Raw genomic sequence first — 8,700 nt, 5'->3', positions numbered from 1 at the left:
AAAAATTGTGTGAATGCTAAAAAACAGTCAACACCCAAGTGGAGCGGGAAAATAAGGCTTGGGTGGCGAAGACCATGTAAAACAGGAATGGCAAAATAGCATAACAAATAAAAAAATAAAAGAATGAAAAAAACAAATCAAATGTGTGAACTTTAACACTATTTACCACCGAAAGAGTGTGCACGGAAAAAGTTTATTCATTTAGTTGAACGAGCGCAGACGGCAGTAGCCAACACATGCAACCCACTCGCAACCCTGACTCCAACCACCAAATCCACAATTCATTCAAAAAGGGAGGAGGAGGAGTGGTATGGAAAGGTACAGATAAGGATGGCAAGTGCATTTCGAGTTCATTTTGCGCACAAGCGCCATACAAGTGGGCTCAATTTAAATTACTTACAATATGGCATGTAAGCTCATTAGAATGACAGACATAGATGCACATACACATCCAGATCCAGATACAGATACAGATACATATACAGATACATATACAGATACAGAAACAGATACAGATACAGATACAGATACAGATAGAGTTGGAAATAAGAACGCTATATATATGCAAAGGTAGACACAGTGCATTTGGCTTTAATGAGCAGTTTGAACAGGCAGTCAGTTGGAGCCCAAGCAAATGAGGCGTGATATTAATCAAATGAATTTAAAACAAAAATAATCGGCGAGCATTGAAATGCAAGCTTAATTATAAGTACTTGGTTAAGGGCAAATAGGATTGAAGTGTTTGGCTTGGAGTGGTTGTGTAATTAATGCATGTAAATAAATGGAAGTAAATAATTATAGTTAAGAGAAATTAACAACAAGATAGGAACCTACTTGCCATACGTTTGTAGTATGGAAACATGATTAGAAACACTTTTAGTCCAGAATTCAAAGTGTATTAGAAATCAACCCCCTCAACAACCCTTCAAACTTGTCATATATCTTGCTGTAAACAGTAAATATGTCTGAGCCGACCAGGTCGAGTGACTATATCACATAGCTGCCAATGAAATAGTTGGTCGAAAGATGAACTTTTGGCTGTGAGATATATGCGATTTTATCGATTTACACTTTTGAAATCTTCGCTTTGACGATTATGGGGAGGCCTTAAAAACTTCTTGTGGTTGCTTAAAGGCGGCTGCCAGTAATATTCCTACCAATTGTCTAACTCAAAAACTGCGAAAGATATAACCATTTCAAATTTTAAGGGGCGGTGTGCCAGTGGCTGGCTGTAGTGGGCGTGGCATACGACAATTTTTGAAGGACATCGCCAACAATCTACCAACCAAATTTGGTAACTGTAGCCTTGTAATTATGGGAGATATGTAGCTTTATGGATAAGCGAATATCGATTTTTATCGATTTCCTAGCACTCCAATTTTTACAGGCGGGCACAGACCAATATATAATCCAAGTTTCAAGTCCCTATCTCTAAGGGTGTGGAAAAAAGTTGCGTTCATACAGACAGACAGACGGACAAAACCAATATACTACGACACCTTCGGTATCAAAGTATAAAACATGTATTTTAGCCAACTTTACGCACTCCCTTAAGGAAATTCCCCAACAAGGAAGGAAGCGAGAACTGAAGCCACTTTTAAAAGACAATTTGGACATTTTATATGTTGTGTTGTCGCAGCCACTCGTTACACGCTTTGCGCTCGACACTGTCAACTCTATGACAAAGTCATTAAAGCACCACACCCAACCACACCATGCCACAACACACTGCACAGTGAACCACACAACCCACCGCCTTTGAGTGCCAGTTAAGCAGCGTCAGTGCATCCGCACACAACAGCAGCAGCAGGAGCAGCAGGAGTTTCTTTTGGGCCACTATCCAGAATTCTCACACGCCTGTGCCTGGCAGCGGCCGTATGGTTGACACCACGTCAGCGGTGCACAATTTATGTGCGTGTGTGGTTGGTTGGTGGGTGGGTAAACTGCATTGCCCGCCCGCATCGAGTGCAGCAAAAAAAGAAGAAAAAAAACGTGAAAAAGGGAAAAGGGGAAAGGGAAAGCGCTTTGCAAAGTGCTCGCGGACTAAGCGGGCTGCCACACCCCTGACTATTGCAGCCCCTGCGGGCCTTCTCTCAATGGGCACAATAAAAACTACAAAATCTGTGGCCAGTCAATGCGGGAAGAGCCAGTGAGCTGAGCGGTCAGCTCTTTGGGGTTTCGCTACTGCTTGATGGAGGCAGCTCGCAGTTGCTGAGTGTAGAGCTTGAGCGGGTTAATTGTTTTTTGCTGACTGGCGACTGTAGACTTAAAAAAAATCAAACAGAACAAAAGGAAACTGAAAACAAGTGAGCACGTTTCCGTCGGCCGACTGAGAAATACTCTGATACCATAAGTTATATCATCTTCAAGAATTACTGATCTTTGAAGGAGATTTGTCTTTAAAATTGCGATAGGCTTTTGTGAATTTTGGGCTCCAATTTGGCGACTCTTGCTTTCAAATTGTGTGACATATTTCGATTTATCGATTAAGAAAAGTATTGGTTTGGGCGTGGCAATTGCATTTGTTATCGATCTCTTGGGGGAGTTACCAATAACATATTCTCAAAATTCGATGACTCCAGCTTACAAATTGTGGCAGATATGCGCTGGGCGTGGCATATGCCGATCTGTGAAGGACATTGCCAACAACCTACCGACCAAATTTGGTAACTGTAGCCTGCGGGAGATATGTGGCCTTATCGATTTGCAATTATCAATTTTATCGATGTCCAAGCAATCCAATTTTTACAGGCGGGCACAGACCAGTATATGCTCCAAGTTTCAAGTCTCTATCTTGCTTTCATACAGACGGGCAGACAGCATAACGTAGATTGCAGAAAAGCGAATATACTATGATATCTTCGGTAGCAGAGCATAATGAAAAAACGAAACGAAACAAAATCCTCGCTGAGCTTTGAATAAGTTTAAGCAGCGATGGCTTCGGGGCTACCCGCAAAATATTGGCTTAACGTGTGGGGCGTGTTATATATGTATGTATGTATAGGTAGTATTTTTTTGAAGTGTTGGCAATGCAAGCAAGCCGTTTTCAGTTGCCAGCTAGGCGACAATATGCGGTGGCTCAGACAAAGCTCGAACAGCAACAGCAACAGCATCCTGAAGAGGCTATGGGGCATGCTTGGTGGTTGGGGCAAATAGTCGATGCAGTCCTAGTTCAATTTCAGTTTTTCGCATGTGCTCTACACAAAAAGTTGCGATTTGAGTTGGAAACGAACATGCAGGTAATGCGAGCCACTGTAGTTGGGATTTTGGAAAGAACCTTTAAAGCCTCGAAACTTTTACTAATGTCGTGACATAATCAAGGGTTTCTTTTCTCTACAACTAATTTGTGGTAATTTCCGTGTGACCTTAACTAAACAGTTGTATTTCTTTCTAAACAAAGCCTAATAATAAGTTTTGAAATCCATATAGCATAATTGATATTAATTACTTAGAATATACAATTTTAATTATTATTTGTGTTACATTAGTTAATATCAATAAATATTTGATTTTATTCAAGTTGAAGCTTTAAAATATGAACTGAGAGGCAAGAAGTTAAGAATTTTTTCTGAATTAAAATTACTTTATTTCTTCTGCCGACAGAAGCCCAATTGGCTGAAAGCAAGTTTTAAAGGCCATTGAAGCAAACTCAATGAGCAAAAGATACTTTGATCCATATAGATAATTATTCTTCTCTCTTCTGTCCACATTTTGTTCCTAAAAGAAATATATTTAACATAAAATCTTCGAAGGAAACTCAATAAGCAGCACAGGGAAAAAGAAAGAAAAAATGAAGGTATAATTTTAGTGATTAATCTGACCACATTCAATAGAATGTAAGCTATTTGACTGCATATTCAAATGAAAGCTATGTGCACTTAGATCATTTGGAATGCTGGAAATTGCATGCAGACCATAACTCAAGTGATTTCAGCAATCTTCTATAGTCGTCTATGCGCCATCATATGGTGTTCCATATTTTTTCCTTCGCGTTCAACTGTGCTCATTTTTTAGGCACTCGGCTGCGTTGCCTTCGCACATGTCCCTGAAGCGCATTTCCTATAAATTTTTGACAATTTTATGCAATTGTATAGTTTTGTAAAAGTTTGCTGTAGCTATTTTTCGGTGCCGCTGCCACACAACCGTAGTCGTTGTGGCATTGTTTTTAACAACAATAACAACCACAAACCCAGCAGCGGCAATAAAGAAGGCACAAACAATGCGGCAATGGAAGGCGCCACGCCCACCGTCCTGCAGCACCACCGGCACCACCAACGCCAGCTGCACCACAGCGCTCCAAACAAATGAACTCGAATGTTCTTTTACATGCGTTCAGTGTTTATTGTGTCATTTCCTATTTTCTGTCCTAAGCGAAACTAGAAACTTGCCCAAAATACTTTTTTTGTTGTTATTGCAGTTTGGCTGGCAACGTCTTCATGGCCCCGGTGTAACCACGCCCCCGTTGTGTTGCCATCGATTCCCATAAAAAGCCCTCGGATTAAAGTCTACATAATTCATTGCCACAGGCGTGGCACGCGCCCCCAACCTCAAACAACTTTAATGTGCCATTGAAATACGAACTTCAAAGGTGATTGCTTTGAAAAGTTGCTTGATATGCAACTATTATAGTAGCTATTAAATTTATTTACTATTCATCTATTATCTATTATGCAAAACTAAATTTATAATTTATCCTTCGTCTATTTAATTAACCAATTTATTAATCTAAACTTTCGTTATACTTTGAGGCCCCTTTTTTATGACATTTATATTGAAAATATTGATCGGCCTATTGAAATCATATAAAACATTTATTTGACAGAGAACAAAGAAGACCACGGCAAAAATATTCAAATTGACTCAACAAATAAATAATAATATTGAATTGATGGAAACAGATTGCTAATAAATAATATTGTTTAATATAAGATTGATAATACATAGTCAAATCTTATGATGCAAGGAAGAATAATGTATTTGAATAACTAAATAAGTGTTAATTTAAATAGATGTGTTAGGATCGAAAGTGACTTGCTTATAAAAAGTTGCTTGAGGACAATAACTAAATAAAACATTATTTAGTATACTGATTGAGCAATCAAGTTTTGGTAATTTAATTATCTGTACAGAAATCATAGAAAATGAATTTTCTATTTTTGTCAAGAACTTTAATTAAATATATTTTCCAGAAATAAATCAAATACGAATGAGTTGCCAACACAAATAGCATAGGAATAGCAGCTGTCACTCTGATTAAATAAAGTAGAAACTTTTTAAGCCGCTTTTGGTCAAGTTGGTAAACCATAAGAATTAAATTTTGCACATAATTTGCGAGAGATAGAAATAAGAGTAGATCGAGTGTACAATGCCGGAAAACATTTCATTGCATATTTTAATCAAGGGAAAATTGCATTGAAAAATATTGTTAACAATAACAGGCAACGGCGCCATTTAAATGTCCTGGCCAACATGTGACGACGACGACGACGTCAACGTCGACGCGTCGTTGACCAGCGACAATTAAAAGTTTTTACTAGCATTCAAATTTTTCAATATAACCGAATGCCCATGGAACCAGACCCGTAACTGACCACTGCCATGTTAAATAACAAAAACAACAACATGAACAACAGCATCAGCAAAAATAAAAGCGAAAGACAGAAAGCCGCGACATTTCCATGCAGTGCAAAGAGCGCCACAGGCAAGTTGCCAGAACCCCTTTGGGACAGGCAGTAAAAAAAAAAAAAAATAGCAACAAAAAATTAAAAAAGCGAAAAAAAAAAGGAAAAAACGGAAAAACAAACGTATTCGCGGCCCAATGTAGCTGGGGAAAGTGCCAGACCGCCAGGCACATGCCTGCGCGCAATATTTGTCTATAAAAGGAAGCCGTGACAACTGTAAGGGATACCAGCTGGGCGGGCAGGCGGGCAGGCGGGGCAGAGGTCACTGCGAATGGAATTGCAAATAGTACAATGCATGCGTCGCGTTTACTGAATATTTAGCTTTAAATATAGCCATAGATTAAGGAAATTTACCAAGCCATAATTTAACTTATAAATATACAGAAGAAAATATAAAAAAAAAATATAAAAAGAACAAAAGAAAATAGAATATTTAAAATGTATCATAATGAAACCGAGGAAAAGTTCCTCGAACTCAAATAATAACAAATCGAGAAAAAGTTCTCTGAACAGAAATAAAATAAATATTTATATTTGTATATATACATTTTACATACAAAATAACTGAAAATCATTAAGTAATATTACACAAAATAATACACTTAGAAATAAAAGTTTGACAAGTATAATTAAATTAAAAAAATAAACATAATTGTTAATTTATAAAATAATTAAAATAATTTCTGATAAGATTACTGATTGAAGGCAAAAATCGAGCTTACATTGAACAATTCGCCTAATACTTGGCTATATCTATTCAGCTTATCAACCTAATTCATGTCTATATACATCAACTACATATTATTAACTGCTTTTATAATACTCGCAATACTTCTACTTTTCCACGTCGCTTAAAAATTTGTTAATTGGAATGCATTTTTAATAGGGAATAGTAAAAATGATGTAGTAAACAGCTTCAAAATTTCATTATGCATTTATAATTTTGTCAATTTTTGTTGTTGCTGTTGCTGTTGTTTATCTGGTGCAAAGTTCGAACTGCCTGAAAGTTTTTAATGAGCAGCGACGATATTGGACGTCAACGGATATGCCGACGTCGACGTCGACTGCGCAACTGGGGCTGAATGCAAGTTGGTATTGAAAACATTGCTGAAACTCTTGCCAAAATGCAAAGCAAGCAGATAAGAAATGGCAAAGTCGAAGTGCGACTGAAGAATGGGTAAATGGCAATCAGAGCCTTCGTCCGCGAAAGTGTTCAACTTTTTGGCGCATTGTTTCGCAGTCAGATTTTCCATGTAATTGTCTCATAGATGAGTTAACATTAAGCGGACAACATGGCAACCGAATTTGGTCGTCGTGACCCCTTTTGATTGCTATTAAGTTTTAAAAGGCAGTAAAATATATGTTGCACATATATATAATACATACCCTTGCAGAGCGCATTCCCACTTTTATTAACTAAATTGAGTAATTCATAAAGAAATTTAGAAAATTAAGTATTATAATTTAGAGTTATATAATATTTAGTAGCGCGATGTTGATAAATTGTTTTAACATAGGAAAAAACTCCTATTTAATGTCGTCTAAGAAATGTCGATACAGAAGAATATAAAAAGTTATAAATTAATTTAAGTGAAATTAAAAATAAATAACTTTAAATATGTTTTTGGTGGGCTCTCGGTTAAATCTTTTTATTATCCATGAAGACGAATCCCGAAATTTATTAGAGTCTATAAACTAAAACTTGACTGGAAGCATGGAAAAATACCAAAAAATTTGAAACTAAGTAGACTTAAAGCTGGTGAATTTGATTGCGGATATCTTGAACCAAATATTTAAAATTACTTAAGAGAAATATAAAATAGTTGTAATTAAAATAAAATGAATTTATATGCAACATTAATCTTAACAACATTTATAATAAGGTAATATATAAAATATATATAACGACTCAGTTATAACCAAGTTAAAAGAGCATATTGTACGTCAAAGTTCCCTTTTAATTAGTTATAAATGTTGAGTGTTTTGCGTATTTAATAACTTTCTAAGCGCTCAAAAACGAATATAAACAAACATTTGCACACACACACAGACACACACACACACACACACACACACACACACACACACACACAGACACACACACAGACACACACAAACACGCACACATACATATAAACGCACATTGCCAAAGTGCGCTGCGGGCTGCTTTTGATCCTGGTTTAGCTTTGAGCTCCCGTTACGAGCTTTGGCCGCAATGTGTTAACGGCATCTATTTGGCTAATGACTTCGACTAATTGAAACATTTAATATTAGTGTAGGCAAATAATATGATGCCTGTGTGGGGCTCTGTGTGCGCCTAATTTCAAAGGACATTGCATTACATTTGTGTGGGTCAAGGTTAGTTAGCAGTGCCGCTTTAGCAGCTAATAACTTAAGGCTAGGCGCTCGGCCTACGTCTGTGTTGACGTTGTGGCGTGCATTTCTGACGCAGCGATGATGCACAGTTGCTGTCGACTGCGGGTCAAGTGGCACCCAAACTCGAAAGCCGCAACGAGTGAGTTTCTCACTCACATGAACTAAAATTCCTAAATATTCCACTATCCTTGCGCTCTCATTTTAGCACTTGTCAAACTGCGCCTGCGTCGACTCGCCGGGTCTCTCTGCCCCAAACCGCTACTCGGACTCTGAATGATGATTACTGCAGTTTTTTGGCCAAGACAACAAGTTTATAAGAGGGGTGTGTGTGTGAGTGTGCGAGTGTTGGAGCTGACTAAGAATTGCGGTGGCATTGCCACCTCCAGGCACGCTTGAAGCATACAAAGCTGTCAACAAATTGACGCCGATTAGGGAAACGTTGAACGGGGGGCAACCTTGTTTGTTGGCCACGAATTCAAACATAATTTCAAGCGCCGCCAGCGTCGTCGGCGTTTGACGCTTACGCAATGTCAAATTATGCACAGGCTTTTCGTGGGGACTGCGGTCAGGTTCGGTCAGGTTGTTGGCCAGGTGAGTCGATGTGGCCAGCTTAGCTGCCCGCTTCATAAATTGGTATTAGCGG

Source organism: Drosophila grimshawi, unplaced genomic scaffold, assembly GCF_018153295.1.
Source record: "Drosophila grimshawi isolate 15287-2541.00 unplaced genomic scaffold, ASM1815329v1 contig_1377, whole genome shotgun sequence".
In the NCBI taxonomy this organism is placed as follows: Eukaryota; Metazoa; Arthropoda; class Insecta; order Diptera; family Drosophilidae; genus Drosophila; species Drosophila grimshawi.
The sequence above is the reverse complement of the archived record's forward strand: the minus strand, read 5'-3'. Positions refer to the sequence as shown.